The 25,595-nt window shown below is 43.4% G+C and overlaps 1 protein-coding gene across 1 annotated transcript in view; it reads left to right on the forward strand.

Annotated features, from left to right (window-relative positions):
- Positions 1–25,595, forward strand: part of AKAP12 (A-kinase anchoring protein 12) — a 136,801-nt gene that overhangs the window by 13,995 nt on the left and 97,211 nt on the right. The gene's annotated exons all lie outside the window — the stretch shown is intronic.

Below are 25,595 nucleotides of genomic sequence, written 5' to 3' on the forward strand. Positions count from 1 at the left end.
ATTAGAAACCAAAGAGAGCCTGGACTTTGAGAACTTATGAAAAGCTGTCTAATTGCATTAAAACTGAAGAATTGGTATATTTATCATGCCAGTAGACTTAGATTTTTCCAGCCAAACATAACAAAAAATTTGAGTGACCTTGTCCTTACATTAGCACCGACAGATTATCAGTCATACTATTAAAAAAGTATGATGCAAGGCTAGTGTATTTCTTACTCCCCATTATGATTCCTTTTATAATAACCATCCTTCTAACAGCACCTCTTCTGAAGACTGACTGTCTGACTCCCACAGATGGTGTTATGTTTAGTATGCAGTTAAATGGCTGCGGTCAGATAAAGGTTTCGATTAAATGATGGAACTATTTTCATAAGAGCTGGAAATGAATACAGACTAAAGTGCTGTTGATTAGTGCCAATGAAGGTCACCTGTCCCATTTGTTCTAATGTTGGGATTAGTTTCAAAACAGTTCTGATAGCCGAGACTTACTTTTATAAGCATTTTAAAAAATTTACTGGCAACTACTGTTAATTAATTTTTTGTTGCCTAAATAAAGACATTAATTGGTATACAATTTGTTATATGCATGAACAGTGAAATTGTCCCACTACTGATTATATATGTGACAAAGAATTTTACACTGTTGTGCAAATCTGGTTATTAAAGCCGTACTAGGCACATCTCTATTTGCAAGTTAATAGTTCCTGAGACTAATTACAGTTCAAGGAACTGATATTGCACACTAGTTCACTAATTGTTTAATTTGAATATAGCACTCAATAACATTTGTTGCTTTTAAGAACTAAAAGTTACATAAGTTGGTCAACATGTTCTCTTCACTTCTCCGAACCCCTTTGAAATAAAGCTGTTGTCATGAAATCCTTTATCTGTTACAGGCAAATAGGTTCTAGGTACCAAGAACATAAGTGTACTTTCGGATGCTTTAGTTTGATGTTGTACTTTGTGTGCTCTAGCTAATCTGTATAGTAACTCTGTGAATCATCACTTAATAAAGGCCCATGATCAACTGTGTATTTAATTGCTTTTGAATATATGAAATAGAAAGATAATTTTTAGAGCTGAGTGAATTGCGTTTTCTTCTACTATTTCACATACTGTCCTAATTTATTCTCAATATGAACAAATATAGCTATTTTGTAGGGGAAATGTAACGGATAGTTGATAAATTATTGTTCAGTCTACACAGGCATTAAACTAAAAGAGGTACGGTGAGGAGTGGGAGAAGGAAAGCCTCTGGCTCATGGGATTGGCAATGACCTCTCAACTTTTAGTTTTTCCAATTAACCTGAGTCTGCAGTAGTTTCTAAAGCACGCTTGGGTTTTTTCCCCGTGTAGGGTATTACTGCTCAAGGGCAAGTTGAGCTTCTTATCTCTTCCCCAGTCTATCAGTGGTGTGTGAACCCCAGCATTGTGGAGACTAGCCCGCTGGCCTCACCCATTCCACCCAAGGCCCCGCCCCCTGCATGCCAGAGCCCCGAAACCCCACCCCCAAAAGGAGAAGCCCCCCTCTCCCTCCATGACCAGAGGAGCCCTGGCCCTTCCACCTGCCCACTCCAGCCACATGGGCCAAGGCACCACCCCCCCACACCAACCGCCAGCCCCCGAGCGCCAGGCTGAGCCACCAGGCCCCCCGAGCACTGGGCTAGCCCTAGCATCAGGCCAAGCTGCTGACCACCCCCCCTCCAGGTGAGTTGCCATCCCCCCCCCACCAGTGGCCCCCCAAGTGCCAGGCTGGCCCCAGGCCGAGCCACTAACCCCTCCCCCTCCCGAGCACAGGGCTGGCCCTAGCATCAGGCCAAGCCTCTGCCCCCACCACTGATGGTCTCCCCAGCCGAGCCGCCAACCCCCCGAGTGCCGGGCTGGCCCCAGTGCTGAGCCAAGCCTCCGCCGCCCCGGCCAAGCTGCTGGCCTCTACCGCCAGTGGGATGGGTGGTTAGCCCTACTTAGCTTTGCAACCTTAACCTTCTTTTAATGTGTGTAATGTAGTGCTTTTATAGGTCATCAGAGTATTATATAACTTTAAATCCTAACTGTACCCATGTAACATGGGTGAATAAAAATTATTCCTATTTTACACATGTGGGGTGAATCGACACTCAGAAAAGAGCATTGTCCAGTACAGTGGATTGGAAATCAAAGACCAGTATTCTGTTCTAGGTTCTGCCACTGATTTGCTGTGTAATCTTAGGCAAGTGGATGAATCACTGCCTCAGTTTCCCCATCTCTAAAATAGGATAATAATGTTGACCGATCTTGGTAAAGTGCTTTGAGATTTATGGAAGAAAAGGGCTGCATAGATAGTAAGTATTGTTAGTATGCAAATCCCATAACAAGTCCTTGCCAGATCTGGAAGTAGAATTTACAAGTTTCTATCTACCAATCTCTTGCTCAAACTACTATACTTGCTGCTTACCAGATTTCTGTTGAAAAAGATGATTAAGTTGCAACATTATTCTGACCCTGTGGTTTTGGAAATTAATTTATTACTACTGCTGAAAATCAAGTCTACTGATCAGAGGCTGCTGCTAACAATCAACTGTTTTTGAATTTTTCTGTAGACTGCAGTGAATTTTTACATTAAAAGGCAAAACTCTTGAATTGTAGTCTTGCAATGATCTTCTTCTTCCCTTCCCATCCTTCTCCTAAACCCACAAATGACTCATAATTAAGGCCCTGAGAAAATCACAGATTTTAGAAGCAGGCATCCCTGCTTCCATCTCCCTGCTGAGGGCACAATTGCTCTTGTGGGGGGCAGGTAGAGGGCCATTCCCATACTGGAGAGGCAAGGGACAAGGAGGTGGTGGCTTGTCCTATTTTGCGGAGGGGGAGGGGCAACACTTCTGAAGGGGTGTGTCTGACCACATGGTGGACCACTGATCTAGTGCAGCCCAGGAAGGAAAACAGGGGCTTGTTCGGCTCTCAGCTCCAGCCCATGTCTCTGCTGCAGCTTCTTTTCCTGCGAGCCTGAAAAGGGCAGCACTGACAATGCAGCCATTAGGAGCCCTGTTCCAGCCTGCCCTACTCCACAGCAACCACTGGGAGGTCAGGGGGAGACACTGCAACGGGAGCTGATGAGGAGCTGAGAATGGGATCCACCCCCTGCCCCTCTCCCGACTCCTCACACACCTCCTCCTGATCCAAGACGCAGCAGCACCGGTTACTGTGCTGGCTGCGGTGCAAGGATGGATCCCAGTCTCAGCCCCTGTGGTATCTCCCCTGGGCTTGCAGGGGGCCACTGTTGAGCCAGCTGGGCCAAGGCTTCTATTTACCATGTTGTCAGCACTGCCCTCTCCCTGCTGGCTGGACAGGAAGGAGTAGCAATGGCCTGGGCTGGAGCTGAACACAGAGTGAGCTGTGACCTGATCCCTGCCCTACGCTGGCCAGCACCATGTGGTGAGATACTGCCATCGCCACCCACTTCCCCCTGGTACTCCCTGGAAAAGGACTGGCAACCACCGCCCTGACCCACTGTAGGATGAGACTGGCCTGCTAACCCCCAACCAGCAGCTGTGCCTTTAGTGGGGAGGCAGAAGTGGGAATGCCACTGTTGGAAAAATCATGGTCTGGGGCTATTTTCACAATTTCCATACAGTCCATGAAATTGTGATTTATACAGGGCCTTATAATACAGATGATTTTTTTTTCTTTTTAAAGAGCACTTTGAGCTCTCACCCTCTTTTTTTTTTTTGTTTTGCTTTATTTTAAATGGCACTTAGAAGTCAGTGAAAAATGGAGTTAATGCCAATCCTCCATGATTGCTAGATTGTCTGGTGGAAATAATGTAGAGTTAAAGAATATATTGTAGTTCTTTCAGGAATGACACCACTTGGTTTCATATTGTCCTAACACACTTGGTTGTTGAATCATGTTCATGGTAATACTTCCCTTTCTTTCAGGTTTTTCTTAATAAGAAACTGATACACATGGGGAAATATTGTCTCCTGAAAGGCATGCATGCAACACCATGCATAGTGTACTGAATAACCAATGGGAAAACTATTAATGCTGATTGGAGAAGCAACCTAATGTTTTTGGTCAATCTGTATGGAAATTGAAACTGTGATGCAACTGTCCTCTTACCTTTTCTACTAATGACCTCAGAAAATAATATGAGTCAGTATTGTGATCTATTTAGTTGAGGCAGGCAGTAAAAAACAAACTGAAAGTAATGCATGTAAATACAGAATATGTAATATTCTGTATGAAACAGTACACACGCTGCAAGCTTGCGAAAAGTTTGCTTAGTCATACATTATGAAGTGTTCAAGTATTCAGCTTTTTGGAAAGTTTGAAGATTGGTTACAGATTATGCTATAGCCTCATACAATTCTGTTTGCTAAGGAAAAATAAAATTTCCAAAAAGGAGAAGAAATGTATTCAAATCAGTAAGACGATAGAAAAAGCCCAGCACATTCATTTCTCACTAAAGGGGAAGTAATTTGACAGTTTAAAAAAAAACCCAAAACAAAATAGCTTTGAAACCATTGGTGAGTGAGTTCTATTTTAATTAAACAGTTACTTTCATTTGCCCTATAAAACTGTTTTGAAAAATTCATTATCTAAAGATACCACTCCTGGGTCTCTGCTACCAAGCATGAGAGTGACAGAACTCATTAAGCACTTAGAAGTTGATCCAAAAGCCCACTGAAGTAAATGGGAGATTTTCCATTTATTTGGGTGTGCTCTAAATCAGGACCTTAAAGTTATTTTGGCCCCAAAGGGCAATGGTAGCAAGGTGGAGCTGTGAGCCAGGCAGTCTGGTCTGCTGGTGGTCATGTGCCACCTGCTTATCTTAACTGCTGCTCTGGGAACTTGTTAGTATGTCCCTTGTTGGCATCGGAGCCCTGTCTTTACCAGCTGCTGCTGTAGTTCTCCCTATAGAATTACAGAACTGTGAATTCTGTGTCTCTTGTGTTTTGCCATTGTACTGTGGTGCCTTATTTTGTTCTTTGCTGCAGAGCCAGTAACTTTGGCACTTCAGCAACAGTTTAATAGCAACTGTGAGTTGGTGCTTTGGTTCTGTTGCTTTGTATCCATGTCAGCACTTTGGCATTTGTTGTGGTTATAGGACTATACTAGATATTATGTTGCACTCCATGGGTAGTGCTATGTTTTAAGTGCCTCAGGTGCTGTGTCTTTTGTGCTCTAGCACTTCAGTTCAGTGCACCACCTCACTGTCTGGAGTTTTGATTATTTTTGTTTTTTCTTCTGGGTTTTTTTTTTTTTTTAGTTTTTTTCTGTTCCCCTTGTCATTCCTTCCTCAGAAGCAGGGAAGATCACTCACCAACTTCAAACCCTGTTGATAAACAGCCCAGTGTTTGTTGTCTCATTTGCTTCAGAGTAAATCACAATATTGTGAGATCCCAGATAAGTTTGCAGCTGTTTCCCACTCAGAATACTCCAATGAGTCTCCCGTAAGTCTGGTGCAAGGCTGGCCCAAAGAGTAAACTTCTTGAAGCTGGAGTCAGCCAATACTGCAAGTTGACTGTGGCAACACTGCTGTTGCCTACGTAAACCCATCTTTTTTCCCCATACTGTGCCATCTTTGGAACAGATGGCTCTGTCAACACTCTTGGAGCCCTGACACTCGAAGCTGGTGGTTCTGAGCTCTGGAATATTGGCCGCAGAGGCCAAGACACGGAGTATGAAGAGGGAGCCAGTAGGTCTCTGACACACCACTGTCATAGCCCTGAAATCCAAGTGCCTTTATTACAAAGCCACCTGATTTCTCCCTCTTTCATTTATGGCTTTGAGACGGTGATTCCCCGTACCAGTACATACATCCAAATTAGATATTCAATTAGGATGAGTATTTCACACTCATGGAACTTGTTCTCTCTGTGTGCAAAACTGATCGGGTCTGCTGGGAGCCTGGATGGGGGAGCTTTGCATTGCATTGAGAGGAGGAAGTGTGAGGAGAAAGGTTTGGTGAACATTGGACAGGCTGGCTGGGATCTATGTGAGCTTCCTGATTGTAGACTATCTAGCCAGCCCAACAGTTACAGAGCAGGGAATATGTAATAAACAGGTCTCCACCATGTAATTCTGTTTCTCCCATGCTTCCTGAATAGCCCTGCTGCCCTAGCCTGACTTAATGTCAGGGGTTGGCTGGGAACTGTGAAGAGAGGAGTTAGAAGGAGAGAGTTAGCATATGCTGTGCCGTAGGGCCAGGGAGACAGCATCAGAGAATGGAAATATGTCAAATTCTGTCTCATCCATTAGCTTCTCTTGGCATATGTAAAATTTGGTATGGCAATAAGACATGGCATTATGATATAATGGGGGAATAACTTTTGATCTATATAATTTTTAAATTCCAAAAATGGCTTACTTTTGAAATGTGGGACTATTGTAATAGCATTTGTACTTGGCACTCGTAGGGACTCTGCTTATATAGCAATAATGAGGCTAAGTTTCAAAACTGGATGATTTGTTTCATATGCTCTAGAAATGTTTTATCAAGAAAATATCTGAGAAAACTCAATTGCCCCTATTGTGAGAAATAGGAAGCCTTGGTTTAATCATTAAATGTAGTGGCAGAGGGGATTTTGATCCTGTTTGAAGAGCCTGATCCAATATCCACTGAATTCAGTGGAAGATCTGTTGACTTAAATGTAAGTTAGATCAGGCCCTAAGTGAACAGCTCAGTGCAATCTTAACTACTGAATTTCCACTGATGTCTCCATACACACACACACACACACGCGCACACACACACAGACACAAATTGGGCAGTTTTCAAAATATTTTTGTTTTACTCTTCTTTTTTCTAACCCATTTTTCTGTCATTAAAAACTATTTACGCAATCCTGAAGAAACCACTATTTAAGATAGGAGGACTGAATAAATGTTTCCAGATGATTTAACCTTTATCTAGAAAAGGCTACTGTTGGAAGGATTTCCTTGTCATGACTGGAAAAATAATTTAAATTTATTAAATTAAAATTGATCTTATGGGATGTTAAATATGATCGTGTCAACTACATATATTATATTATACATTAGTTTTTAAGAGAGGTATGATTTGACACTTTTTTCTTGGTATTTTTGTGTGCAGTTGTTGCTCTGCGTAGGTTGGTAAACAACCACCACCCTGAGTTCTTAGCAATAAAGTCGATGATTTAGGCACCAATCCTGAAAATACACACGTGTTTAACTTTACACAGGTAAATAGTATCATTGAACTCTATGGAGCTACTCCTGTGCGTAAAGTTAAGAGCCAGCATATATGTTTGCAAGGTCAGGACTTTAAACTATAATCATGCATAGTGTCCAATTAGGAAATCTCTCAGATTACTGATTCTTAGCAAAAATAGGTTCCTGGTTTCTGGTCACTATGGGGGCAAGATTTTCAAACAAATTTAGATGCCTAACCATTTTTGAAAATCCCACTAGGTGCCTATTTGCATTTTTAGATGCCTAAATACCTTTAAAAAAAAGATGGGAGAGGATGAGATCCATGAATTCTAAAAACCTGAAGGACGGGGGGGGGTTGTCGATTTTCAGTCATAGATAGGAAGAGGAAAACATGCTTCCCTGCTTTTTCAACTCCCAGTTCATTTCTCAGCTTTGAACTAGTCCAAATAAAGAAAATATTCTTCCTGCACCTACTAGCTAAACTGAAACTGAAGTAATTAAGGCAAAAGCTTTTCTGTACAATGGAAACTGAAAGTACTTACATTTGAAACTGAAAATTAGTCACTTAATACAGTAAATGACATTGTGACATATTTATAAACCTTGAGTTGACCTCAGAAGTTAAATGTCTTCCTCCTATTTTGCATATAATTAAAAAAGCAACACCCCTTCAATTCATTAATTTGAGGAAGAAGCATTTTTAATTTATTTAGATTACTTTAACAGATTATGTATAATCTCAGGTTTTAACATAGGTTGTCATGATTTCATATTTAATTTTAAACAGGGTTATTTTTAAAAAGGAAAATGTATTTAAATAAAAAAAATCGGATTTATTTATTTTGTATTTTAGTTACTGATTTTTATGCACGATGGCTTGAAGAGCAGCTGAAATTTCTCTCTTTTGTTGAATGGCCACATGGAAACTAACTAAATATAATACCCTCTTGTCTGTAAGGTTTTTCTTTGTAAAAATGTCTAGGTTTCATTTTGTCAATATCATTATGAGTAATGTTGCCCTTGTCAGGATGAGAATTGTGATAGCATTAGCAAAGTTGAGTCTTCAAGGATTTTGGAGAAACTCCTGAATATATTTGTCTTGCTAAATCAAGTTAAAATCCATTGGCTAAGGGCTTGAGTCAGCCACTTTTTAAAAATACATATAATTTGAATTGTTACATCAAACTTAAATTGCAATGGTATTTACTTCTACATAAACATTCCTAGCTTTCCTGCAGTGACAGTGCTGCATATTTCTTTAGCTAGCCTCTCTCTTTATAGTTTGGATGATCATGTAGTATTTTTTAGCTGATCTGAGTAAAGGTGCATGATTACAGTGGTCTTAGTAAGCAGTTCCGATGAGGCTGAGGCAATGCAGTTCCACTGTGTCTACCTCTTCAGCACACCCTTGCAGTTATTCAGTGTAACTCCCTATTGTGTATAGTTTGTCCAGCATTACACAAAGAAAAAGGATAGTTTAACAAAATTGGGAGTGGCTGATTTTCAGTTACAAAATATGATGAACTGTCCAGGAGTCTTCAATTGAATATTTGTTGTTTGTTTTCCATTTTTTAAAAAATATATCTATATCTATCTATCTTTTTGGTTAGGGTCTCAGAAATTTTTCTAATAAAGATTTTCCCCCTAAATTTTATATATGTGCCAGAGGCTCATTTTTATGTAAAAATATTACATAACCATTTTCCTTTTTTTATTTTAAACAACATTTTAAGAATTTTTAAAAAGCAGAAGACATCCTTTCTTTGCTCCTCCCAGCCTCCCCCAAACACAAAATTTTATTCATAGTGTCATTTTTAATGCCTGTTCCTTTGGAAAAGTTAGAAAGAGGGAAGGACAGGGCTGGACACTGGGTGGATCTGTGGGAGTTTCAGTGACACCCACTTAGATTTTTTTAAAAACTTGCCTTGATTGTACACAGACTATAAAGTAACAAACTCTGAAAATAAAGAAGAAAATGGATCCTCCTTTTTGTAGTGGCAACTACTTCTGCAGCTGTTTAAAGGGGAGTTGGTTCCAAACATTTGAGACTCAGCGAGGACTGTTGTTTGCAGATTAAGCTGTAAAATATGGTTATTAATCTGTGACTTCAGGGAATTTGTCAGTATCCAGTTATATGCATATTGTGGCAAATTGCCAGTACGATTATGATGGGTCCCACGCTTCCACTTCTTGGGAGGGGGGGGTTTCAGGGTGCAGTTTCCTGCCCCTGAACTAGGGTATCTACTGTCCCACTAATAATCCAGAGAAGGGTAGTGCAGAGGGAGAAACCCAGGCCCACCCTCTACTCTGGGTCCCAGCTCAGGGGCTGTAGGGATAGTGGTAAACCATTTGAACTAGTGCTTCCTTCCCCTGGGCTACTTCCCTCTCCTGCTCTTCAGCTTGTGGGGCTTCCTGCCCTCTCTCTCCACACAAGCCGGGTGTCTCTTTACCTAGGGTCTTGGTCTTCTAGCCAGCCACAGCACTTCTCCAAACTCTCCTCTACTTCAACTCCTTCAAACTGCTGTCTGCTCCAACTCATTTTCTTGGCTGATTGAAGCAGGGATTTTTTATCAGGTGACTAGCTTCAGGTGCTCTAATTGGCTTCAGGTGCTTTTAATTAATCTATAGAAACCTTTCTTCCCTCTACAGGGAATAAGGCTTCTCCTCATCCTGGGACTTACATCTCTCTCCTATATCACTCTCCTGCTGCCTTCCTGCCATGCTGTATTACAATATGCAGAGGCGACAGTGCTTATTCATCAAACTCCCATGTACGTTTATATACAAAAGTGAGAATGGAATGTCCTCTTGCACTTGTAAAATAAAATTTATTTTCAGACAAGCACACACATGGGAGAAAGGGTGCAGTGGGGAAAAGGAGCAGAAACGTCTTTTGGGTGCCTGTTTGTTTTTGTTCTGTTTTCTGTATTAATTATATCTTTCTTGGTATTTATTTCAGAATTGTTCTAGGTGTGGGTGGGGGAAGCCATTTAAGTTAAGTCTGAAGTTTAACTCAGTGGGTAGGAGACCAAACTGACAGCCATTGGTAGAGGCAGGATTAGAATTCAAGTCTTCCTGGTTTGCATAAGTGACCTTGGTTGAGTCAGTTCACCCCTCTGTGCCTCTGTTTCCCCCACTTCTAAAATAGCCAATGATTAGGGCTCTACCAAATTCACAGTCCATTTTGATCAATTTCTCAGTCATAGGATTTTTAAAATAATAAATTTCATGATTTTTAGCTATTTAAATCTGAAATTTCATGGTGTAATTGTAGGGGTCCTGACCCAAAAGGGATTTGTGTGGGGGGGGGTGAGGGGGGTTGCATGGTTATTGTAGGGGGCATTGTGGTAATGCTGCCCTTATTTCTGCGCTGCAGCTGGCCATGACACTGCCTTCAGAGCTGGGTAGCTGTAGAGCCCAGCTGCTGGCTGGGAGCCCAGCTCTGAAGGCAGAGCCACTTCCAGCAGCAGCACAGAAGTAAGGATGGCATGGTATGGTATTGCCCCTCTTACTTCTGTGCTGCTGCCGGCAGAGCTGAGCCCTCAGTCAGCAGCCGTCGCTCTCCAGCCGCCCAGCTCTGAAGGCAGCTCACAGGTAAGGGTAGCAATACTGCAAGCCCCCTAAAATAACCTCATGACCCCCCCTGCAACTCCCTTTTGGATCAAGACCCACAATTTGAGAAAAGCTGGCCTCCCCTGTGAAATTTGTATAGTATAAGGTAAAAGCACACAAGAGACCAGTTTTCATGGGGCGAGATCAGATTTCACAGTTTGACATGTTTTTCATCACCGTGAATTTGGTAGGGCCCTACCAACGATACATCTTCAGGAGCTGTGACTGTATATTTCCATTTGAGGGAAATGCAGTAGATTTGTTAATTAATGTGTATCCCCAATAAAATCAGTCAAGACTGTAAATACATATTTTATTCACAAAAAGAAAAGGAGTACTTGTGACAATTTAGAGACTAACAAATTTATTTGAGCATAAGCTTTCGTGAGCTACAGCTCACTTCATCGGGCACCTTAGAGACTAACAAATTTATTTGAGCATAAGCTTTCATGAGCTACTGCTCACTTCATCAGATGTGATGAAGTGAGCTGTAGCTCACAGAAGCTTATGCTCAAATAAATTTGTTAGTCTCTAAGGTGCCACAAGTCCTCCTTTTCTTTTTGCGAATACAGACTAACACGGCTGCTACTCTGAAACCTGTCATAGTTTATTCAGTTTTTTTCTGAAATCACATATGAAGATGTGTGCGGGTGGGTGGGTGGGTGACATTCAGTAATTTAAAAATAATGCCCTACATTTTCCACAGGGCCTCCTTTCTTTACCAAATCTATGCAAGGCTTTTTGGTAGCACTTCAACATTTTATATTCCGTGTTTATTGCAGAAACACCCTCTACATTCAGAACATGGAGTGGTAGTTGAGCCTGGACAATACATGCTCAGATTAAAATTTAGTTAATAGTATTTTGATTTAATATTAAAATGCACATTTACAAATCAGGCCTTAATTTTTTATCTTCACTTAGTAAAATGGCAGGTACATTCCAAGTACAGTATTCACCAGATAGCCAGCATTCTATCATTTTTGTATTCATCAGAATGTTCTGTTTTAATTAAAATTTTGAGTGGGAAGGAGAAGTTCATGCTCAGCAGCAGCTCTGAAGATAATGCCCTGACAACTGTCAGTCTTCCCCAGGGTGATATATCCATTTGAATGATTGATTTTGAAGTTTGATGCTTCATGCTATCCATGCTAAATAGAAGTGAAGAGATTAAGAGTGTGTCTACACTTTGAGCTGCGGTGTAATTCCCAATTTGAGGAGACATACTGGTTCTAGCCAATGTTCCCTCTTAATTTTTGACGGGCCGTGTGCGCAAAAAATTTCTTCTGTGCAAATTGTTGTGCGCATGGTGTTTTGCCATGTACACGGGGTTTAGGATCTGTGGGCACGTGCACACGCGCACAGCTTAGAGGGAACAGCGGCGCTAGCTCTGATTGAGCTAGAGCACTAAAAATAGAATGTAGCTGTGACAGCGCAACTGGCGCAAGGGGCCAGGTGTCCTGAGTACATGCTCATGGTCTTGGACAGTACTTGGAAGGCGAGCCCCTCACACCAGTCACACGGCTGCAGCTATACTCTATTTTTAGTGCTCTAGGTTAATCAGAGCTAGCACAGGTATGTCTCCGCAGGCTGGGAATCTTAGCCAGGGGAGGTACGCACAGGTGCGTCTGATCTCTTCCCCCAGAATGGCTGTGCAGGGGAAGAAGTCCTATCCCGCCCCAGCCCAGCCTGGCCTACCCACTGGGAGCCTCCAGTGCTCCCAGCAGCATGCGGGAGGTCAGACCCAACTCCGGAAACCTCCCCCAGCTGCAGTAAGCTCCACTGCTCCTGCCTTCAGAACCCAGCTCTGCAGAAAGTGAAGACGTGAGGGTGGCAATCCAGCACCCCTTTACAACAGCTTTAGGACACACATACCCATTCCCTTTGGGATCAGGACCCCCATGGTTACAACATCTTGAAATTTCAGATGGAAATCGTGAAATTGACTAATTTTAAGACCATGTGGCCATGGAATTGACCAAAGTGAACCCTGAATTTGGTAGGGCCCTAGTAATGGGAAGCCATCAGAGGTGTTTGTCTGCTTTCCGTCCTATATGCAGGTCAACTCATACCTGAATTAATCCTCCCCTTGAAAGTCATATAAAAAGTAACACCATAACAAACAGACAATACTCATAAAATATTACAGGCAGCTTCCAATTCCTTCACAATGACCACAGTGAGAACTATGATGAAAGGTGCTATAACAGGTCTATAAAAATATACCAGATAACAATTTGCCTGAGGCTAATACAAAAATATGGTAAAGATCACTAGTAATGTCCAGGGGGACGGTCTGAAGAGGGAAACCCACTCTCCTGACCCCATCCTAGCTATTGGGAAGGTTGTAGGACTGGAGGGAAGGAAGGAAATGTGCTAGGCTTTCAAGTAGGGTGCTTTCCCTGGATCCTGCTTGGAGGATCTGAACAGCACTAATAAAATTGTTTTATTGTCAATTTTACTCTACTGCTGCTTGAGAAAACTATAGTTAGCCAGGCAACACTCTAGCCTCAGTTTTCCATGTTCAAAAAGATTAACACTACAGTTCTTCACATAAAGGCAATAAATGCTCTGTGTGTGAGAGAGAGAGAGGGTTTTCTTTTATGCTCTACGTTATAGAAATGCATATTATTACTCTAACAACTTCAGGTGGGGCATGTAACTATAAATATGCCTGAAAAAAAGCAAATATTAAGAGTGGAGCGGTATTTAGGGTATATAAAATGGACGAATGAGATGAAATGGAAAATTCATGCTAAGTATCTGGAAAAACTTTTAGTAAGGAGATCTGGTACCCTGTTTAATAATATTTTATGGGATCTCTGATGACACTGATGGAGAAGTATAAAATGATAGGTAAGATTGCTACAAACAGCAAAATCTGAGTGGAAAGCTTTCTACAATTACACTGGCACAGATGATTCACAACACCCTATTTTGCATTTTATCATGTGATCTGCTGTCAGCTACACCAGCATGAAATCTTTACCCCTTCGTTCATTTTCAAATGTCTAGTAGCAGCTATGGGTGAGTTACAAATAAAAAAATCAAGGGTGTGTGGTTGTGGTGAGTGCTTTTTTCAGTGTGATATCTGAAATGTGGCTGCATCCCTGATTTTTATGGTGGTTGTGGCTTGTGCTTTAGTTTAATTGCTCCATTGATATGTTTTCAGTTAAAATCTATAGAACTCCACACAAATCTCTTTTTTATTAATTTTTTTGTTTGGAAAATTGTTTACCTATTCCTCTATTTAAAACAAAACAAATAAGTCCTCCTTATTTCTCTCTGAATTTCTATCTAAACCTATAAGGTGGGTGAGGTAATATATTTTATTGGCTCAACTTCTGTTGGTGAAAGAGACAAACTTTTGCATTTACACAGGGCTCTTCTTCAGGTCTAAACAGATATCAGCTTTGCAGGTTTCAAGTGGAAGTAAAACATTTTGGATGAAACAGTTAGGTACTGTGATAGTTTTTTGGCAGTCCTTAGGCAGAAAGTTCTCTGGCTTATACAATACTTTCTGTATCTTTCCTTGCCCCTCCCATTTTCACTGATGCAATGCACGTCCCTAGTGAGCTAACCTTCACACTTTAGATCAGAGGTGGGCAAACTACGGCCCGAGGGCCACATCCGGCCTGTGGGACCCTCCTGCCCTAAAGTATTATGAGTTTAATACATTTATAGAAGTTCAGAGGTTGAACAAAATAAAGCGGTTTGGGAGCAGGCTGAGATTTTAGGCCCATTAAATAACAGGTAAGCAATTGTTAAAGTGGCAATGGCAATTTTATTTTCAAAGAACAAACTTATTCCCAAAATATATAAAACTTCAGCTCTTAGTAAAAGCACATCTTCATATGTGTGACTCAAAGTTATAAATTGAAAACCCACATAGTAGATATTTATTTGTAATATTAAAAAATTGTGTTTTATGGTATAGACATTACTTTGGAGATGTATAGACTTCGTTTTCATACCCCTTGCTATTTCCAAGTTAATGGATCTGTGGTGGGAAAGAAAGGAAGTGTGTGTGAGGACCACAAAATTGCAGACCAGTCAAACAGTGTTATTTAAGTCAGAATCTCACATTTAGATGGAAATCTATATAAGAAAAAACAAATTGAAGCAGTAAAAATTGAATTCTCATCACATAGTAAATGCAGGTACTTACTGTCAAATGGACATTTGGTCCTGACTGAGACCAAAACTTGACACCCTTTTTTCCCTCCACTCCAACAACAAAACTTTTTATTACACTTCTTCTCTCCACATTCCCATCTAAAAACAAACAAATCCTGGAAACTATCCACATTGTAAAACAAGGGGCACAACAGTCTGTACATCCTAGCTGGTGATCATAAGACTTGTAAATTTTAATAAATTCTAGTACTCTCGCCCCTGCTGACATACAGGGAAGCAAAATAGTGAAGCAATATGAGTATATACTCCATGTCCATGATCGAATGGTATCCTGGATTAGCCCAGCTACTCACCTGGGTGCACGTCCCAATTTAGGAACTCAATAGGTGTTTCCCCACCACAGAGTTAGTATGGGTGAGTGTGAAGGAATTCACCCATCACGGGTATGCCTCCTCATGGCCATGTGCGACATACTGGCTCTCTCACCATATGGCACCCCCCTGGCAAGAGTCACTGTGTTGCTGTAGTCTCTCTTCCTATAACTTGGCCCTCTGGCCAGTTCACAATTTATTCCACTCCTTCTGGGGTTCTCTCACATTGGCAGTCATATTTCATGAGACAACTATAGTTACAGAGCAATGTACACGCACAAGAGGGAAAACATTTCTGGAAAGGAAATAGATTTAACTTTTTCTGTTTCAAATGCTTTATATGTTTATATGTTTAAATGTTTATAAGTAGGCAGTGTATTTTAGAATGTGTATGTGTGTTTTTTATATATTATGGGTAGGGCTGCTAGCACCGCCTGCTATTAAGTTTTCCAATACTTGCCATATAAGACTCTGTTGTCAGTTGCTTATAATTATACCTTAATAAGATACTATAGCAAAGGAAAGGCCATGGGGAAATTAATACGTCTGTCATCAAAGGAGGGTTTGAATAGAGTGCAGTAAATAAGGCTTGGGGCCACACCACGAACAATGAGAATAAAACAAAATATTGAATAGCTGCTTATTAAGTGAGCACTGTCCATCCCATACACTGATTGAGGAAGGAGTTTTATGGAAAAAATAGTACCTAATCATATAGTTAAATTCTGTATCATAATGCATATGCACAAAAGGGCTGAATTATTAATGTATTCATTAATGATCTGGAAAAGAGAGTGAACAGTGAAGTGACAAAATTTGCAGATTATACAAAATTATTCAAGATAGTTAAGTCCAAAGCTGACTGCTAAGAGTTATAGGGGGATCTCACAAAAGTGGGTGATTGGACAACAAAATAGCAGATGAAACACTGATATGTGCAAAGTAATGCAAATTTGAAAAAATAATCCCAGTTACACATATGTAATGATGGGTTCTAAATTAGCTATTACTAAGACTGCAGTTCTTTCAAGGAGGTTGCAGAAGTTACAGATTCTGTGACTTTCCGTGACTTCCGCAGCTGGCTCCAGGGACCGCGTGAGCAGCAACCGGTGCAGCTGATCTTGGGGACCACCCAAACAATGGTCCTCGGAGCAGCCCCAGGGAGTGTCTGAGCAGTGGTCCCAGTGCCTGCCCCGGGGCCAGATGCACTGGACGCTGCTCAGGAGGCCCCATATAGCTGGCTCCGGGGACCACGGGAATAGCAGCCAGTGTGGCTGGCTCCGGGGAGTGCCCAAGCAGTGGTCCTGGGGACCGCCCGAGCAGCAGCGGTCCCGGGGTAGCTGGAGAGCGGTCCCCAGGCACAGTAGCCGAGGGACAGTCAACCTCCAACACTAGAGGAAGCCCCCCGTGATGTTCCCATGGTGTTATCCGGACTGTTGATCTGCTAGGTCACTCCAATCCTTGACTCTGGGAGCCAGCCTTACCTTGCTGTGCTCTGAGAACCCCCCACTGCTGGGCTGTTCACGCACAGCCTCTGGCATGTAAACTGCTCCTTGGATTGTGCAACCAAATGACACTAGCCAATATCTCTGGTCCCAGACACAACTCTAGGAACTTCTGTCTTGCAGTGTCCAGTTGTGCCTGCTAGACGCTGCAAGCTTATATGAGTGTGTCAATTTAATAAAGAAATTGATATATACCAGACTTCTTGTCCCAAGAACCCCTGACATGCTTCAAACCAAATACACTGCTTTAGGTAGAATAAACAGATTTATTAACTACATTTATCATGTTCTTTCTTCCCTGTTTGCTTTGCGCCCCCCCATCTCATAGTAGTCACTAACTGACAAAGGGAAGAGGGGTGACTCACTGGAGAGTCCAACAGATTCTTTTGTTGCTGCCTAGGTCAGTGTCCTTTGTTTCTGTCAGGCTGGGCTGGGTTTGTCCCATACATTCCCTGATGAGGCGTGAACTGCCCTTCTACTCTTGGGGAGTTTTTGCCTGGTTTTGTTTTAAGCCATGAGGACACATTTTCAGCCTCATAACTATATACATGAAATTACAACCTATAACATCACTATAACAACAATGCTCAGTGCATCGTGAGCTTTTCAAAGACTCCCAACATGACTTTGCATTAGATACCACACAACCATATTATAAGGATAAACATGGGGGTGCTGGGTGTTCCCCCGAGGTACAGAACATCACACACCCCCAGCAGGGGTCTCCTGGAGCAGCAGGGGCCCAGAAGTAGTAGTAAAAATCATGGTCAGGTCACAGGCTGTGAACTTTTATTTATTGCCCCTGACCTGTCCATGACTTTTATTAAAAATACCCGTGACTAAATCTTAGCCTTAGCCATTACTACTCAAGAAAGAGATCTTGGAGTCATTGTGGATTGTTCTCTGAAAACTTCAGCTCAATCAAAAAAGCTAACAGGGTAGAATATTAGGAACTATTAGGTAAGGGATAGCTAATAAGACAGAAAACAGCATAATGCCACTATTTAAGTCCCTGGTACGCTCACACCTTTAGTACTGTGTTCAGTCCTGGTTGTCCCTTCTCAAAAAGATTCAGAGAAGGGCAACAAAGCTGGTGAGGATATGGAATGGCTGTTCAACTTGGAAAAGAAACTACTAAGGGCGGGGTATGATAGAGATCTATAAAATCATGATTGGTATGGAAAAAGTGAATAGAGAAGTGTTATTTACCCTTTCTCACAATACAAAAACCAGAGGGCACCCAATGAAATTAACAGGCAACAGGTTTAAGGCCTTGTCTACACTATACAGTTTTGTTGGCAAAAGACAGCTTTTGCCAACAAAACAGTGAAGTGTACACTCTACAAAGTTACTTTTGGCAGCAAAACTCTGCTGTTTTGCTGACAAAATAAAACTACCACTCTGAGAGGCATAAAGTTTGTGGAGAAGTTAAAGCGACAAAGCATCAGTGTAGACACTGCCGGTCATTATGTTGACATCATTGGCCTCCCCCAGTATCCCACCATGCCCACTGTGACCAGGGCCGGATTAACCTTTTGTGGGCCTGGCGCCAAACATATTTGTGGGCCCTCATGTGGGCAATGGAGCATGGTGCGGGGGGAGGAGGGGGAGAGGGTCGGTTCCCAGAGCAAGGGGCTGGCCAAGGGCATGGCATGGCAGGGGTGGCCCCGCTCCACCCACCCAGTGAGAGGGCACTATTTACCAACTGGCAGTTGCCAGACACATAGTGGCCTACCTGGCCCTGTGCTTCCAGCATGCCCCTTCCCCTCGGGGGGCAGGCCATGCCATGCCGCATCTCCCTCTCCCCCGTCCAACACTGGAATACTGCCCCCCCCGACCCGCTATGCCCAGTGTCCCCCCCACACCCTGCCACAAATGCACAGCGCCCTGCACACCACCACCCCTGTTCAACACTCCCCTGTCCACAGCCCCACCACAACTGCCCAGCACCCCCCACAGAACCCCACTCCTTAGTCCCCCAACATACAGAGATCTACCTTGCCCCCTCACAGCTTAGGACCCTTCTCCCCACCCCCAGAGACCTACTCCCCCACGCCCTGCCCCCCAGACGCACTCACCAGCCCTCTGGGAGGTGACTGTGTCTGCCAGGCTGAGCTGCCAGTGCAGCCAGGGCTGGTCCTGGTGCAAGGAATCGCTCAGGCCCCTCTGGAGTGGCTGTTGATGGTCAGAATAATCCTGCCTGCACTGTCGTGGAAGGCTGTTGTAGTTCACTGGAACCCTCCCTCCACCCCCAGCCCTGCCTCCCCCCTGTGCAGGGCTGGCATCTCCGCAGCCCCCCCCCAACATTTCTCCACACCGCACCCCACTTTTTGGACAAAAGTGGGCATTTGTCCTGTTTGCTCTTGCCAACTGATCAAGTCAGCAAGAGCAAACAGAACAAATGCCCACTTTTGCCAAAAAAGTCAAGACGGCTGGGACAGGGTTTAAAAAAGGGACTGTCCCGGCCAAAACAGGACAGACGTATGGTCACCCTACACAGAGCTGCTGAGGATGCCGCTCCCAGTAGGAGGCTGTGGGAGAACACTAATGTCAAATTGGCAGGCAGGCAGAGCGGGCTGTTGTTGGGACGAGGGACGGGGAGAGAGTGCTGTACAGAGCTAGGGGCTGATAGTGGGGGAGTGTCCCCGTCCCCCAGGGTTGGTTGCTCAGGCTGCTGTCCAAACTTACACAGCATGCCAACACATTCTCCCACAACTCACACACTTCACCAACACTCCCTCTGTCCCCCTCCCCCACACGCTCCCTCTCTCCCCCTTACACTTCAGTTGAAAAGCAGCTGGCAGTCTAGTAGGATGCCCATGGAACAATGGGATTGAGAAACCTGCCTCATGTGAAGCTGTGCCTGCCCCATAAGCCATTGAAAACCCTCCCCAAAGCACCCTGCGGCCAGTTGCACAGTGGGATAGATACCCATAGTGCACTGCTGTGTGTCAATGCAAGAGCTAATAGTGTGGATGTGCTCTGCCGACACATGCAACAGTGGTTTAATTAAAGTGGTTTAATTAAAGTGGGTGTAACTTTTGTTGATAAAACTCTGTAGTGTAGACATGGCCTAATACAAACAAAAGGAAGTACTTTTTCACACACTGTACAGTTAACCTATGGAAATCATTGCTGTGATAGCCAAAAGTGTAACTGGGTTCAAAAAAGAACTAGATAAATTCAAGGAGAATAGGTTTATCAATGGTTATCATCCAAGATGGACAGGGATGCAACTCCAGACCTGCAGTGACCTTAAACCTCTGATTGCCAGAAGTTGGGAGGGGGAAACAGGGTGGATTTCTTTAACTGCCTGGTTCTGTATACTCCCCCTGAAGCTCTGGTACTCCAATGATTTTATCTATACTGGGAATGCTCCACCATGGGGCTGCAGGGGCTGAATAGGACTGCCTCTGTCATTGGTACTCCTTGCATAAACCACTGTGGTGCTGAGTACCAGGAACTGAGAACAGGATGCTGTTGTTTAGGGGACCCCTGTCTTTTTGGTTGCAGAAGTTTAATAAATATTTTAAACTTGCTTGGCTTTGCCTTGCCAGCTGAACCTTTACACTCTTCTCCCCCCTCCCCCAAATTGACACTTTTGAAGGTTTGTTTGGGGTTTTTTTTGGAAATTGTAAGTTATGAGCAGATGACACATTTAAGTTGCTTACAATATTAAACTGCAATTTTTATTTTTATATTTAAGTTTTGAGTAACATTTTTTATAGGTGAGGTAATTTTCTTGATCTGGGATCTCATAATTGTATTTTATCAACATTTTCTTTTTCTGCTGTTTTTACTTTTTTATTTATTTGTATTTTAGCTGGTTGAGACTTTAGTAAGCTTAGTGTTATACTAAATTTTTTTTGACAGACAGGTTTAGCTGTTGTTTTAATTTCTCTTTTAAATTTAGTACAAAATTGTGTGTGTGTGTGTCTAGGTTACAGTTTTACTAGTACATTTGGAAGCAGTTAGGCCATATAGAAATTTTTATTTTTTCTAGTGATTTTAACTAAATTGTTTATAGTTAATTTAAATTACATTGGTTTTGTACCTGCAGCAACCAGCACATTTGATTATTTACAGACACATTTATTGGAAATGGCCCATTTCCTTCAGAATGACTGTAAAGGCTTTTTTGGGGGGGGGGAAGCATAGTGGTGATAGTTGTTACAGCCTAACCTCCTCTTTGCATAATTTATTTGATTACTAAGGATTTTACTAGGCATGACTGCATTGAGTTATACTGTTATAATGGATTTCAGAGTAGCAGCTCACAAAAGCTTATGCTCAAATAAATTTAGCTGTAGCTCACGAAAGCTTATGCTAAAAAAAAAAGCTTATGCTCAGGCTGCTACTCTGCAACCTGTTTTCTTCCTGACCTTTTAGGATTTTTTTTCAATTTAGTTTGGTGTTTGTTTCCTATATTTGTGATTTACTTTTTATGATTTTTGCATTTATTTCTTAAGGTGGCACATTTTGTTTGTAAAGTTTTAGCCACCAGAAATAATTCTTGTAAAAGGACTGCTTTGATCTGGTCTTTCTTTGCCCTAGGATTAAAAAAAACCTAGACACTATTTTTTTCCAGGGCTGCCAGAGGGTCCTGTATTTTGAGCATTTTAGTGGCACTCAACAGACCTTTGCTGTGCTCTGCCAATAATTTATTTATTGATGACATTTAATGGAACTCTGCCATGCTTAGCCACAAATTTTATTATTATTATTTAATACCACTTTCTGGAGGTCATTTTTCACTTGGTCCCAGTTTCCCTCTAATACTTCTCTGGGGAGTCCATAGGGTCCACCCTTAGATTATGCCCATTTCTCCAGCATGGTACTAACTCTCTTTTATATAAATCTTTAAACCCTTCCAGTGCCGTTTCTCTTACTTATAGGTAGTGACCCTCCCACAAAGGGATGTGTACTTACCCTACTCTCAACAAGGAGATCAGCATCATGGGGTTTTCTTCACACAAAGGGGTGTGTGTGTACTTATCCTACTCTCGACAAGGAGGTCAGCGTCATGGGGTTTTCTCCAAAATCTTTTCCACTCAGCTTATTCAGAACACCTCATCCAGTTCTGGGAGAACACTTTAGCTAGTTCTCTGGAATTCAAGAAATCAGTTCAAATCCATACTCATCGCTGAGGTTTCTTTATTGGCATACAATCTAACTACACTTGAGTTGATTAAGCTCAAATATAGGGGGGTGGGTACAGGGTATACCACACATCCGAAGTTATACAGCAAACATCTTCCTTATATACATTTACATATTACATGGTATTTGCTATACATTGCATCACACATATTGGGATTGGATTGGTCATTTTGTAGGAACCAATCCCTGTACAATATGCTCTTATCACGCTGCAGCTGCAGTGCTGTTGCACTGGTGAAGCGGTGTAGCTTTAGTACTTCAGTGAAAAGAAAAGGAGTACTTGTGGCACCTTAGAGACTAACAAATTTATTTGAGCATAAGTGAAGACACTACTAAGTTGACAGGAGAGCTTCTCCCGTTGCCCTAGTTAATCTACCTCTGCAAGAGGTGGTAGCTGGTAGCTATGTCGACGAGAAGCCTTCTTGTCAACATAATAGCACTGTCTCCACGGGGGTGGTGGCGGGGTTCGGTATAACTGCATCGCTGAGGGGTGTGGATTTTTGTCATTCAATTGCCAGTGTAGACATAGCCTTAGTGATGGCCAATTAATGCTGGAGGGAGTTGTCACCCTTCCCTGCTTAACTTGTGATGTAATGCAAGGCTCAATTGTATACCATTGCCCAATCACAGAACAGTCCAGGGAAAACCATCAAAGACAACTGCAAACAATTAAAACCACTTGGAGGTAAAAAAGGAACATTACAACCTGTGAATAGAGACAAAGACAGAGTTTGGATTGAGGAGTTTGTCACTGAGGGACAATAAGTATCTTAATTAGGTAGAGCTGAAAACCCCCTAGTTTCTGACTTTAAGATCGTTCTCTCTCTCTCTCTCTCTCTCTCTCTTTTTCAGCTCTAACCTAATTATATATACACCTCTACCATGATATAGATATAACCCGGTCCTCGGTAGTCAAAAAATCTCACTGCGTTATAGGTAAGACCACGTTATATCGACCTTGCTTTGGCCCCCCCTGTTCCTTGTTCCCCGACCGCCCCCTCCAGAGACCCCCATCCCTAATCACCCCCAAGACACCACCCCCCGCCTTAACCCCCCTGCTCCCTGTCCCCTGACTGCTCTGGCCCCTATCCACACCCCTCGTCCCCTGTCAGGCACTCAGCGGTAGCGGCGGGAAGTAGAACAACGCGGCCCCAGCCTGCTCCACTCCGCCACCTCCCAGCCGTGGCACTCTGCTTCCCGCTGCTACCGGTGAGTGCGGGAAGGTTGGGGAAAGGACGCCCTCCGTACTCACCTGTGGCAGGAAGCAGAGCGACACGGCCCCAGCCCACTCTGCTTTCCTTGCCCCGGCCCCAGACATGTCGCTGGGGGAGTGGGGTTGGGGAAAGGTCCCGCACTCACCTGTGGTGGGAAGCGGAGCACCATGGCTGGGAGCTGGTGGAGTGGAGTGGGCTGGGGCCGGGCTGCTCCGCTTCCACCGCTGCTGGTAAGTGCAGGGGGAGGGAGGGATCCCTTCCCCCAAGCCCCCTCCCCTGAGCGACATGGCTGGGGCCGGGGCGAGGGAAGCAGAGCGGGCTGCTCCCAGCCCCCTGCTAATTCTCCGGGCCACTCTGGGACTGTGGGGACCCCAAAAGGGCCCCCCCAACTCCTGCCTCCCAGACCAGCTATCTAAGTCACCTAAAGTTGACATGCTTAGTTGGATTCCTCTGATATTTTGTGTGCCTCAGGATGGGTGCAGTTTAGGTCTAGTGACCCAAATTTGGGGTAATTTGAACTAAGGTGTGCAGAGATAAAAGCCCAGAAAAATATAGCTAATTTTCAAAAGGTTTCTAGGTGAGTGTTTGGGGTTTTTTGTCTTTGTTTTTTGTGCAGAGCTAGGGATCGTACTATTGATGTAATGCAGGTCAAAATGGTCTTAATCTGTTGAGTTTTACCCAGTGTAGTGCATGGCACCCACTAAATCTTTGGAGGACCCAGCTTGAGAATGGTATTTTTAAAATGTACATTTGTACAGTCACATGCATCAAAAGAGGAAAATGGCTAAAGGGTTTCTATTTCCTCCTCCCACTTTGTATGTTTTAAAGCCTGACTCTTGTAAATGCTGTAAAATCTGCATTGTTACTTGGATTGCTTTGATATTGATAGTGGGGGCTGTCGAGTTGCCGGGGGATTCCCCATCACCTCCTGCAGCTGGAGAGCTGATAGGGAATTCCCCTGCCATACCCCACAGCTCCCAGCCACCGTGGGAGATGGGGGTGCCCTGCAGCTCCCAGTGGCTGCGAGCTGAAGTCATGGAGGTCTGTGTAAGTCACGGATTCCGTGACTTCTGCAACCTTTGTGACCAAATTGTAGCCGTAATGATTGGATGACCCCACACATCATTGAGACTAATGGCTGTGACCTCATTCTTCAATTAACATAGCTAAGGATAAGTTAATCACAAGACCCCACCTAAAACAAAAGGAGTTTTGGAGTGAGCCTTGGTCTACACTACAAACTTATGTCGGTATAATGACACACCTGAGCAACACAGTTATACTGACCACACTCCTGGTGTAGATAGAGCTATGTCAATGGGAGGGCTTCTACTGTCGGTTTAGCTACTGCCTCTCGGAGAAGTGGAGTGTTTTCACTAACCGCCACAGCAGCTCAGCTGAACTGGTGCAGCTGCGCCACTGCAGTGCTGTAAGTGTAGACAAGCCCTTAGTGGCTGGTGGTTGCTATAATTTGAATCATGGGTGGCAGTTTTATTTTGGGGAGAATGTAATCAAAGTATTTTGGTAATAAGATTAGGCATGTGAATGCTTCTTGGGAGCAGAAGGTATTAGGGGCAGAGGAATAGGGAGAGGGGTCTGGGGCTGCAGCAAGAGTTATGGAGAGACGGGGAAATGGGGATGCATGGTAGGGGTGGGGAGAAAGGTTTGGGTGCAGGCAAAAGAGGAGTGAGGGTTGGAGGAATGGAGGGATTGGAGAAAGGGAAGGGGGACGTAGGAGTGAGTGGCCTTCCCATGTGTGTGCCCACATCTGGGAGGCTCTTGCCTCTCTGTAGACATCTGAGCCCCTCTCACTGTGTCCTCTGTGTGTGTATGTGTGCCAAGATCTAAGGGTCCTGTGCCCTACAGGGGTTAGGCCCTAATCTACAGGGGTTAGACCCCCCCCTCCTTACCCCGGCTTCTTCATGTGAGCTGGGTTTAGGGACTTGCGCTTTTGGGAAGGTCTGAGGTCCTTCCCTATCTCCCCCCAAACCAGGATCTGGGGAAGTCCCACCCTTAGGTGGAGAGCTGAGAACAGGCCTAGTTCATGCATAGCACTGGCTCTAAAGCACATAGGAGGGGGATGGAAACACCCACTGAGGTGAATGGAGCTGTTCGCATGTCTCAGAGCTATTGTTCTGGGTTTTATTCATTCCCAGGAGGTGATCTCATTCAGCTGAGAAACATCACATTGAGCTCAACAGACCACTTCACACCTTTCAGAGCCACCTAAGGTGCAGATGGATGTGCAGAGGTGCCCTTTTCCTCCACCGCCCCTCTGTCCTTCCATTCTAAATGTGCTAAAATCCACATACTTTTATGGATTTTCTTGACATGTGCTATACCTGTGAGAGTACAGAATACTGTTTTGACAGTGAATGTGCCGTGTTATTGTAACCGTGTTGGTTCCAGGATATTATAGAGATAAGGTGGGTGAGGTA

Source organism: Lepidochelys kempii, chromosome 3, assembly GCF_965140285.1.
Source record: "Lepidochelys kempii isolate rLepKem1 chromosome 3, rLepKem1.hap1, whole genome shotgun sequence".
In the NCBI taxonomy this organism is placed as follows: Eukaryota; Metazoa; Chordata; order Testudines; family Cheloniidae; genus Lepidochelys; species Lepidochelys kempii.